The sequence below is a fragment of the Dermacentor variabilis genome, chromosome 6 (assembly GCF_050947875.1).
Source record: "Dermacentor variabilis isolate Ectoservices chromosome 6, ASM5094787v1, whole genome shotgun sequence".
Classification (NCBI taxonomy): domain Eukaryota; kingdom Metazoa; phylum Arthropoda; class Arachnida; order Ixodida; family Ixodidae; genus Dermacentor; species Dermacentor variabilis.
The window spans coordinates 39,213,035-39,225,022 of NC_134573.1; the positions used below are offsets into that span (position 1 = coordinate 39,213,035).

Genomic DNA, 11,988 nt, shown 5'->3' on the forward strand with positions numbered 1-11,988 from the left:
TGAACCGGATATCCCACATCGTGGCATCCTCTTTTCTTCCATTTACCGACAATACACGTAAACACGGCATATCCAGCAATACAGGCAGTGTTTCAGCCTCAAGCATCGGACTGACGCGTGCCTCAAGGCTGCTGTGTATCCTCGCGGCACTTCGTGCGGCCAACGCCTCTCACCCGGAATCAACCCGTCTAGTGCGCCCCAGGAGTGTGATGTAAAGTGCAGCGACTGCTGTAGAGTACACCCGGCCACTGATACAAAGTGCTCAGAACGACAGGCCGCGGACGAAGCTGCGCGCCGTGTCAAGGGACCTAATTAAAACGCGTAAATAGACCAGAGGCCTATATACTTTCTTGCCGGAGGGATTCGACAGACTTTTCAACATGCAATCTGTTCACAGCGCATATCTTGACCGCATGATGGGATTAACACTAAGAGTGACGTGTTTCGTGTTGCCAGTTTCCGCCGTGTCCCGTCTTGTTAAATTCCTTTCTATATGGTCTAACCACAATGATGCACCACTGACGGTATCCGAGGTGAAAGGGGGAAATGAAAGGCCTGCGAAATGCACAGTGGAAGCTCCCAGCTCACTGCTCGTGTTTGAGACAGAGTGGCATATCGAGCAAGCGGCCAGCGCGCGTAAGAACAACGGAAGAGAGGGTGGTGTCTGACTCTGCGCGACATGATCCACAGTCGACAAGCAGGAAACGCGCAAAGCGCACGACACCCACGAGGCACCCACGAAGCGTTCACAACGCGGTGCTTGAACAGCCCATCAACGCAATCCAACCTTACTCGAGGTGGCGGTACGATACCGTCGCCACATCATTCACATGCCCAAGGGTGTGGCCAAGGCTGCCGTGGCTGCCGTGTGAAACCGCGCTGTGCATAGTTCCGTAATTGTGCTTTTTTAGGCAGTCGCGTTTGTCTCACTGTATCCTGTTGCGCTGTCCTTTATCAAGCAAATACTGTGCTTTGTTGAGGTGTCGATACGTTACCGTCGCCACATCAGTCACATGTCCAAGGGTGTGGCCAAGGCTGCCATGGCTGCCGTGTGAAACCGCGCTGTGCATAGTTCCGTAATTGTGCTTTTTTAGGCAGTCGCGTTTGTCTCACTGTTTCCTGTTTCGCTGTCTTTTATCAAGCAAATACTGGGCTTTGTTGAGGTGGCGATACGTTACCGTCGCCACATCAGTCACATGTCCAAGGGTGTGGCCAACGCGGCCGTGGCTGCCGTGTGAAACCGCGCTGTGCATAGTTCCGTAATTGTGCTTTTTTAGGCAGTCGCGTTTGTCTCACTGTTTCCTGTTGCGCTGTCCTTTATCAAGCAAGTACTGTGCTTTGTTGTCTTACTTGACACTGCGTGTGCAGCAATTTGTTTGTATTGGTATAGTTTTTCACTCTAGAGTGTCAAGTGGAGGGCACTAATTTCCTTTCAAGCTCATTGTCATGTCGCTATGGCTTTGTGAGGCGCCTTTTCAGTGACGTTACAATTAAGGCATAAAGAGCAATATTAAGATGGAAGTTAATGACGAAACCTTGCTTTCGGGTGGCTGGTACCGGGATCGGCCATCATGCGGGAAATTAGCAAGTTTTGCAGGATGCGAAGAAAGGCGAGAATTGCTGTGTCTGAGGCCATTGCCTATATCCCATAGTCAGCCATCATCATGGTATTTTAGTCTCCCGTTTAGCAACAATGTTGCAGACAAGAGAACTAACAAACGGGCTCTTTGTTAATGTTCATTACGAATACGGTAGTGCAAGAGATAAGGTGAAGTGGCCATCCTATTTCTTCGCCTCGGGCTAAAGCGCACTCGTAGAATATTGCGTGAACCACACCGTGCTGTTATCGCTTGCGATTCAGCTTCTTCTATTGTGTTTTGGCCCCTTTTATCCCACGTAACTGGTATTTCATGCTCTTAAGAGGAACATTGTGTCCAATATGAGACGACCGAATTAGATTTTCTTCGGCGCTTCGGAATGCTAGCAATAAATTGCGCCGCCTCTAGCTTTGTTGTTGTTATAGTTTTTGTAGTTTGCAATCGGATACCGCATATACTCTGTGTAACTCACTTGTGTATACTGCATTAGTGAGTCGTGAATACCCTTGGCGTAATATATCCTGTTACTCCCGGTAGTCACTGTATTTTGACGTTTCTGACTGGTGCTGCGCGTCTTTCGCGGCACTAAGTCGGCCACGTGCCGAGTTCGTGCGTGTTCCATGTGTACGCACGGAGTTTCGGAATCGCTCGCGTGGTTTTTTCGATTTAGGCCCAGTTCGTGTACTTCGCACAACAGGGCATCTCTATTCTTGGTCCTTGCGCAACAAATTTTCCAAGAACGCGTCAAACAAATGAACCGTTATTTAGGCACTTAGACATTTCAGGTCGTTAAGTAATTTGATGGTTAAAGGTGCATACCACCTCCTGCTTAGAGTACATGAAATATGGGCTATTAGCACAGCGATTTCAGTCATGTCATTGTGGAATTTATTTGTGCATGATTGTGATTTGTGTGCATTTGTGCATGGTCTTTACCTGTAGGTCTTATTAGAAAATGTAGTTATAAGGCGACAGTGAACTATTGAACATTGCTTGGACATTGAACTATTGCTTGGTAACTTAGTGTTGTGTCTTGAATGGTACTAAACAGATGACAGGTGACATAATATGTCATAATGCCTTAAGTACATAGTGGTTTTAATTCTTGCTCCATTGCAATCTGCCAAATGATCGTTTTCATTAAGTCCACGGCATCAACACAGTCACCCCTGGTCAAAGGGCGGGAGAATATGTTGGTATACATTGGCGTATACATCTGCTTTATAGACGTCCTCCAAATGGTTTAAGAAATGCAAGCAATCAGATTGCTAGCCCCGGAAGGGCGAGTGAACACAATTTACATTGTCATTACATAGCGGAAATGCTTAGTATACGTAATGTGGAATCTACATAATATGTGCCCATTTTATTGAACAGCCTGTTCAAAAGAATTGCCGCAATAGATTTTTTATAGTTAGCATTGGTTAAGTTTATTTTTATGATCTGGATACAGTGTTTTAGTTGCATATATTGTGCTCATGCTAGTTTCATGAGTCATAAATTTAGCATATCTTTCACATTATAGCTTAAGTATGCTGCTATATGTTTAATTACAACCTGCAAACATTTGAGTGTGAGGCCTGCCCACTTACCTGGCAAGCACACCGAGTGGGAACACTTACCGAGTGAAGAGTGAGCGCATACATGTGTCAGAGATGGTATGTGGACAAGTCGTCCTGGTGAAGACACTGCATCTGCCGTCAAAACATTTCACGCTACCAGCGTAGGGCAAAATTTCGTGTCCACTTCGACGGATATCTGGGCATACCTGTCCAAGAAAGCAAGTGTGTGGACATTGAAAACATTTCAATTACCAGCATGTATGGCAGTGCGATTGCCAGTGGAACTGAAGTGGTGTGCTCCCAGGCTGTTCATCGATGTAACTAGGCCTGAATTGTGTGCCAAATATTTTTGCATGTGAAAGTGAGGGTGAACTGGCAAAGAATTTGCTCAGGACTACATATGTGAAAGCTTTTTGTCATTCAGAGTGCTTTATACAGCGCGAAACTGTTAGCCCCTAGTTGGTCGGCATTTTTTTGTGTCTGTCTCCGTTAACGAAAAATGTGGGAGGATCGCGGCGGAAGTGCAGCGCCAGAAGCAATGGATCGTACCCCCCTAAGGCAGACGCTTCAGTAAAGTCAAGCGCACAGTTCATACATTCTTTGGAATCACGGATACTGCCTACTGATACTGCCTACCTTTCAATAAAGAACAAGCGCAATACAAGCATCTGAGCCACATAATTCATGATAATGTGCGCCTAGTAACAATGCGAAGCACGTAGCGCTCCCCGCGCACCTTTCGCGGTAGCGATTACAGCTGCCCAAGCTGCCGCGGCAATGGCAGCCTTCGACGTATATAGAATATGGTATATGGTGTATGGCAGCCTTTCGTATATGGAATAACCAGCCCAGCACCTGATTTCAGTGTTGTTGCAGCACCGCTAAGGGCAACGGAGTGTTGTCAACATTGCCATCAATCTGAAGCAGTAAAGCATTGCATACGCCCGCACCAGCAGTAGCGTTGGTTTTAAACAGCTTCGCAGGACATCCACTTCTGCAGGGCCGGGATGGCGAGCCAATTTCTTTTCTCTTAATTTAGGAGACTTGGAGATGTATGCAACGTGTACTACTGTATTCGTGGATTCATTGTATTTATTCATTGTGACAATATGGGGGCCTCTTTTTTGCGAAAGCGGTACATACGTGCCTTTTGTACAAGGCTGTTTATATAAACCGATTCGTATTTATTATGACCATTGCTCTTTTGGTCATTGATATGCAGCTTCCTGCGCATTCCGGTTGATTTCTAGGTTTATACAAGTTTCTAATAATGATCGAGGCTTGCACATTCATTTCTTGTGTACTAGAGTACTAAGATTGTTTTAGTTATGCAGCGTTACTCAGTCTCATCGTATTCTGCACTATAGTGGTGCTCGCTTGTTACACAGATTTCCTTGTTTGAGTATTCTATACTATCTATCGCTTGATTGTTGTTTTTTCAGTTTTATGGCTTTTTTAATCCTCTCATCTCCTCTCTCTACTGCATTTGATTTCTCTTAAAGGCAATATTTTCAATTTTGACATGTCCCCGTTATTTGACTTTTACCACAGCGCTTATTTTTTACGGTATTTTTCGTTATTCCCTTTTGTGTTCTCTTCAAGCAACTAGATTATTGGTAACTGCTTGCAGGCAGATAGCATGCGATAAAATCTCGCATTTTAATTGTGCTTCTTGCGGTTGCTGCGATATCAAGTTTCTAAATAACTCTTGTCTGTTCATCTGAGGGCATGTGCTTTTTACTGGGCAAATTAGAAAATTTAGCGCACTTCGCGTTCTTGCTGTTCGTCATTGCATGTGCACTTACGTATTTCGCTTATGTATCGTCTAGTCATTGCTGATCGATTTCTACTTATTAAGAATTGTTTCTGGGATATTTAACGATTGTTGATGTGCTTTTAATTCAATTTACTTTTCATTGTTTTATATATTTTGCTCAAACCCAGCATAAGTCTTACTTTTGCAATAAAGTGTTGCTTTGTGATACGCTCATTTCATGCGGTCTTGGGACAAACGCCCTGGCCTGGCCGATTGTCAAGACGCGCCCGTTTCTTAGCGAGATGTAATTCCTATTTTGGTCGTCCACATCGTTACTGCATATCAAAGGCGGCATTGCGGATTCACTTTCGTGGACATGTTCCTTTCCATGTGACTTGGTCGAGGATGCGTCGGCCTATATAGGCAACAGTGCTTGGCACTGCACCAAGAGCTCAGTAGCACTAGACACCGACGCGCTGACTCATTTGGAAACCGCGAAAACAAGCTTCAGATTATCGTAAACTTTTCAAGACTACTTAAAGACCAGCTTATTGATAACGTCTTAAAAGCGTTTAGAAATCATATATGAAGAGCCCTGGCAAAGGGATTACTTGTGGCTTTCCCAATCTTATTTCAAGGCCAGCTTTTCTAATATGCTTTGAAGAGCTCTTCTAGAGCCTCTGAAAAAAGTAATCAAGCCGCTTATTCGCAGACATATACGGTGTTCCAACAAGAAAGTTACCTTACTTGTGTCTTCTTTAAGCCATTTATATTGTCTCGGATAAACGCTAAAAGAACGTTATGCATATCTTTCGTGCTACCTGGGATTAATCGTTTACCTTGTCAAAGATTATGAGAAATGATGCACAACATAGCCTCAAGCAAACACGTTTCCCTGTGTGTTCTGGGGACCAAGCAGACATGGAGCAGTGCTGCACGCAAGGTTGACGTTTAGCATGAACTGACCACTCTCGTATTGGAAAACCGCTCAGGAAAAACTCATCCATCGCCGTCAATCAATTACCCTCAAGCAAAGGTAACAGCCTACAAAGCTTCGCTTACATTGGGCTCGGCAGCAGCACATCGGACACAATGGTCAACCCATTCTGCTTTGTCGTGCAGGTTCTAGCTTCCTTGCTACAAATGCAAGCACCGCGTATCTGCGCAGAAGAAGGAATTGCCATGCAGCGCCTGGTCATCGACGCATCTGCACGAGACATTGACTGCCCCGTAGACAGCATCTTCCAGCCACTCATTGTGGCTACTACGCCTGCGCCGGCATCAGTGACGTCGCATCATAGGCTTCCACCAGCGGGTATAAGAAGCCGCAGCCTGGCGTTCGGAATCAGTGGGCTCGGCAGCAGCACATCGGACACAATGGTCAACCCATTCTGCTTTGTCGTGCAGGTTCTAGCTTCCTTGCTACAAATGCAAGCACCGCGTATCTGCGCAGAAGAAGGAATTGCCATGCAGCGCCTGGTCATCGACGCATCCGCACGAGACATTGACTGCCCCGTAGACAGCATCTTCCAGCCACTCATTGTGGCTACTACGCCTGCGCCGGCATCAGTGACGTCGCATCATAGGCTTCCACCAGCGGGTATAAGAAGCCGCAGCCTGGCGTTCGGAATCAGTGGGCTCGGCAGCAGCACATCGGACACAATGGTCAACCCATTCTGCTTTGTCGTGCAGGTTAGTGCATACTTACATGCCAAATGTTATCGCAGTGATGACCGTTTCCTACTGCTGCTGCCTTGCCCACTTAGTATAAGAAATTTACTTTTGGATGTGTGTTCATTTAGGAAGAGCCTTTTGAGCTGTGGCGACATTGAGTCAAATCCAGGTCCTACTGATAAGGAAATGTTGGAGATGATTCTTTCGGGCCAGAGTAATATGACAGCCTCCATCAACAACATTTTGACAAATCAAGGAAAGATTGAAGCAGATATCGCAGGACTGAACGAAAAGATGAAGTTGTTAGAGGTTCAGTTGGCGTCCTTAGATGAACTAAAAGAGCGAATTTGCGATTTAAAATCAACGACGACTGAGCTGGAGGATAAAGTGACATACCTGCAAGACAAGGTTGATGAACTAGAAAACAGGAGCCGGAGGAATAACCTGATTATTTTCGGAATAAAAGAAGAGAGCGATGAAACTGCTGAATCTCTTATCGCGAAGGTGAACGAGACGGTGTTCCAAGAAACACTAGATGTTACTGTTAAAGGCATAGAGCGATGCCACAGGCTTGGAAGAAAGAGCAAGAATGGTCGCCCAGTAATCATTAAGTTTTTAGACTACCGCGAAAAACATTCCATCCTAAAAGCTTGCTATAAGCTCAAGGGAACGGAATTTTCGATCACGGAAGACTTTTCTTTCGCCGTTCGAAATATTAGAAAGAAGTTATGGGAAAGCTCTGCGGAAGAGAGATCGAACGGAGCTAGGGTCAAGCTATTTTTTAACAAGCTGTGTGTAGATGGTGTGATGTTTGCTTGGGACTCAGCGAACAATGCTCGCTACAAAATTTCTGGAAGAAAGAAATGACCACAAAAGGAAGATAGGAGGACATTAACAATAATTAGTATTAATTGTCGTAGCGTTGTAAACAAAGTCTCCCATCTGGAAGGTATGCTGTTAACGCATAATCCCGACATAGCTGTGTTAACAGAGACACGGTTAAATGAAGAAATATTTGATTCCGAATTTGTGCCAAGAAACTATAAAGTCTTTCGGAAAGACCGCGACAGAAGAGGTGGCGGAGTGGCTATACTGTTCAAAAGCACATTTCAGATTTTAAAACTGCCTGATGTTGCTACAGTTGAAGCTGTCTTTTGTAAAGTATATGCTAACAATTTCCGATATATCGTTGGTGCTATCTATATGCCTCCCGGTTCTTCTGTCGCTGTCCTAGATGAAGTTAAGAAATATCTTTATTGCTACACGAAACCAGACGATAAGTTAATTTTAGCTGGAGATTTTAACTTACCAAACATAAACTGGGCTACTTTTTCTGTTGAATCTCCGCACACTGTAGGAGATGCTCTGCTTGATATCATGTTTCATTTCGATCTCTTACAAATTGTGAAGAACCCTACTAGAATCCAAGAAGATTCTTCATCAATACTGGATTTATTCTTGGTACGAGGCAATATCAAAGAAAACTTTCATGTAATGTAGTGGCCGGTATTTCTGATCATCAAGCCGTAATCTTGGTAATAGAAGACATATTATTGGATCGAAAGGGTGATACTCGACACTTTCCGAATTTTGCCCGTGCTGACAATGAATCAATTATTGATATTTTAGATCTTCATTATTACAGTTTTCTGCACAGCACTTGTAGCGTGGATGACCTGTGGCTTGTTTTCAAAAACATTGTTCGTGACTGCATTCAGCGTTTTGTACCAGTGATATGCAAGAAGTCGGACAATAACAATCCCTGGATTACGCGAGAAACATTGCAATTGCAGCGCAAGCTAAAACGATTAAAGAAAAGAATAAAAAAATCAAGCTCAGTCTTTTTAGAGGCAAAAGTTCATGAAGTTTCAGAGAAATTAAAACAGTGCATTCTGAAAGATAAAGAAAAATACTACAATAAGCAACTTCCAGCTTTTATAAAAACTGCACCTGAAAAGTTTTGGCGGTCAATTGCACCAGTTTCTCGTTCTACCGATGCATTTATTATACATGGACAACATGTAAGTGACGATGTCCAGGTTTCGGCAGCATTTAATAACACCTTTAAGAAAGTTTTCACGAAAGATGACGGGCGTCTCCCACCCTTTAGCATGTCACTTCCTTCCATGCCTGATGTTATAATTTCTGAAGAGGGTGTTTTTAATCTATTGTTAAAACTGGATATTAAGAAATCACCTGGCCCAGATGATATTCCAAATGCCTTCCTTAAACAGTATGCAGAGTGGTGTTCAAAGTATTTGCGCGTCCTATTCACTCGATCATTGAAAGAAGGTGTTCTACCGTGTGATTGGAAAACTGCAAGAATTAAGCCTTTGCACAAAAGTGGAGAGAAGACGTGTATTGAAAATTATCGCCCTATTTCATTAACTTCAACAGCGTGCAAATTATTGGGGCACATCATTCATAAGCATCTAACTAATTTCCTCGACGAGCATAATGTACTGGCAGCTGTCCAACACGGTTTCAGACGAGGGTATTCCACATGCACTCAGCTGGTCGAAACAATCCATGATTTTGCGACAGCAATCAACGAAGGAAAACAAACTGATGTTATCTTTATGGACTTTCGAAAAGCTTTCGATAAGGTTTCGCACAAGAAACTACTTCATAAACTCAGTTTTATTATAAATAATAAACAGATATTAACATGGATACAATCGTACCTATCTGATCGCCGTCAGTTTGTCGAACTGCATAAAACTTGCTCCAATTACGTTCCTGTCGATTCTGGTGTTCCCCAGGGATCCGTCCTCGGCCCCCTACTGTTTTTAATGTTTATTAATGATATTGTTAAAAACCTGTCTGTACGTGTTAAGCTATACGCGGACGACTGCGTGCTGTATGAGAAAATAAGTTCGACTGATGATCAAATTAGGCTGAATAGTTTCTTGGTGTGAGAAGTGGCAAATGTCAATTAACTTTGAAAAAACCGTATTTATGAGAATAACACTTAAAAAGATCCCTCTTCTATATTACTACACTGCTAATAATAATTTTCTTCATGAAGTCACAGAATATAAGTATCTAGGTCTATGGATCTCTGATGATCTTTCTTGGACCAGGCATGTCGACTATGTTTCAGCAAACGCTCTCCGAAAGCTTTTTTTCTTACGACGCTCGCTTAAGCTAGCAACCCCTGGTACACGCCTCCTTGCCTACAACACTATTATTAGACCAATCTTAGAATATGCAGTAATTATCTGGGACCCTTTTACAAAGGTAAACATAAATAAACTTGAAAGAATCCAAAAGAAAGCAGTAAGGTTTATATATAACACTTACGGGCGAGCATCAGTCAGTGACCTCCTCAAAAAAAAAGTGGTTTACCCTCTATTCCTAACAGAAATCGCATATGTCGCTTAAAGTTTTTCTATCAGTTAATTAATAATAATTTCAAAGTTGACACCTCCAATATCCTTATCTATTCCTCGGGGTACCAAACTAGAAATCGCCATTCTCTTTCTATAACACCATTAAATCCGCGAGTTAATTGTTTTAAATATTCCTTTTTTCCAAGGACCATCACTGATTGGAATAACCTCACGGATGATGTTGTCAGAGAGACATCATTACATTCATTTCAAGAGCATCTGAATTGATTGTTGTTAAGTGACCTTGTCACTGTATTCTCTTGTTGAATTTCTATGTGCAATTTTGTTTTCTTTGTGTCTGTAATTCTGTATCTTAACGCAATGTTTCCCACCTGCTATGATCTTGTGTACAAGATCGCAGTATTCATAAATAAAAAATAAATACATTGATCCCCACAGTGCATGAGATCCGCATATTTTTCTTCTTTTGTTCTTTGTTTTTCGGAGTTCAGATTTCTAAATATTGCTTTGGAATCAAGAAAGGTTTCATTGTTTGAAACACGGCACATATCCTTTGTTCCCGATGACGAATGTACCAATATCTACCAAATAAGTTTTATAAAATTGAGCTGTATATGACACAGATTTTTCATGCATAACAGGAATTAGGGCACTGTGCTTGCACATTCAGTATTAAAGAGGTGAACAAATTGAAATGATTACCTTTTTTCCAGGTCGTTACACCAGCTCAACACCTTCCGATTTTACGTTGGACGTGACTTCAAATCCTCTTTTCGAGAGTCTTGACATGTTTAAAGGAAAAAAACCACTCTCAGAAAATGCATGGGATAAGCTAAAGAAGAAAACGAGCTGGCGCATCAAGTTGGATTTAATAGATGCGATGATGACAAAGTACAAATTATGGATTGAGAGAGAAATTCGATATTAGTAACTTTTTCAGGATGATTAAGTGCGTTGCAGATCAGTGACATTGAGGTTTGCATTGTAATTATGAAGTTGTAGTTGAAAAGAAATATTACAGCGCTCATAATAGCCGTAATATGTGTAAAGCCTACCCGCACTTGTCTTACTGCACGAAAAATTGTGATGTGCTCAAACTGTCTGTATGCATGAACGCGAGAATGTTCTGAGCATGCCCCTTTAATTACATTGCAAAGTTTACTGTTTAGCATTTTTTTATTTTGTTGATGCTGTGATTGTCGGTTGCAGTACTTCCGCGGTGGGGAACTTTTTTGTATAAGTAATCCTTAATGGGCTCTCTATAAAGAGAGACAAAGGAAGGGCGAGTGGTAGGTTAGTCGCCGAGCATAAAATCCTATTTGCTACAATGTACATGAAAAGTCAAGCGAGGGACGATCTAATTAAACAGGCAACCACCCGATCATACGCACGTGCACAGCAGTCACTACAGGATAACAATAATCAGCCCATTTTGTAAAAGAGGCTTGCATTGTAGATGGTCTGCACTGCGAAATACCCAGACTTGAATGTGACCCGTGATTTCCCGAGCTACTACAGCCGCATTCCTTCAATAAAATGGAGCGTCAAACACTGTGTCATTCATTGTTCTTGTGTTGCGCCAGTTCATTTCGCTCAAGTTTAAAATTGCATGAGTACTCCTCCGCCTGAAAAACTGATCATCGCCCAGCGTAGACAAATTCTACAAGCTGTGCAGTGACAGCTAAAATATGCGGACGGTGTTCTCTATTCTATCTTTCCAGCAGTAACGCCTATTCATCGCAGAAGGTGTTTAAATGCTATGACATGCGGATGAAATCAAGCGGTTCAATATCGTTTTAGGCATAGCTTATTTCCTTGTGCATCGCTCAACTCACACCTGTCGGTCCTGTGAACCGAACGTGTGAAATCGAGGCTTTACAAAAATTCAACGAGATTTCACGGCAGCCGATTGAATTACTTTGAGAGAAAGATGAAACAGTTACGACCAATAATATTTTATAAGAAAATGCCTGTTTACTTGTGTGACATTAATATCTGGTGTTCATATCGCCTATTTTGAAGTAACATAATGAGATTTTTTGTTA

At 42.6% G+C, this 11,988-nt stretch overlaps 1 long non-coding RNA gene across 1 annotated transcript in view; it reads left to right on the top strand.

Moving 5' to 3' along the window:
• Nucleotides 1-11,507, top strand: part of LOC142584740 (uncharacterized) — an 89,654-nt gene extending 78,147 nt beyond the window's left edge. Inside the window, exon 4 of the long non-coding RNA XR_012828922.1 lies at nucleotides 10,657-11,507. This is a non-coding gene — a long non-coding RNA (uncharacterized LOC142584740). The remainder of the gene's footprint in view (nucleotides 1-10,656) is intronic.
• Nucleotides 11,508-11,988: the final 481 nt, after the last annotated feature.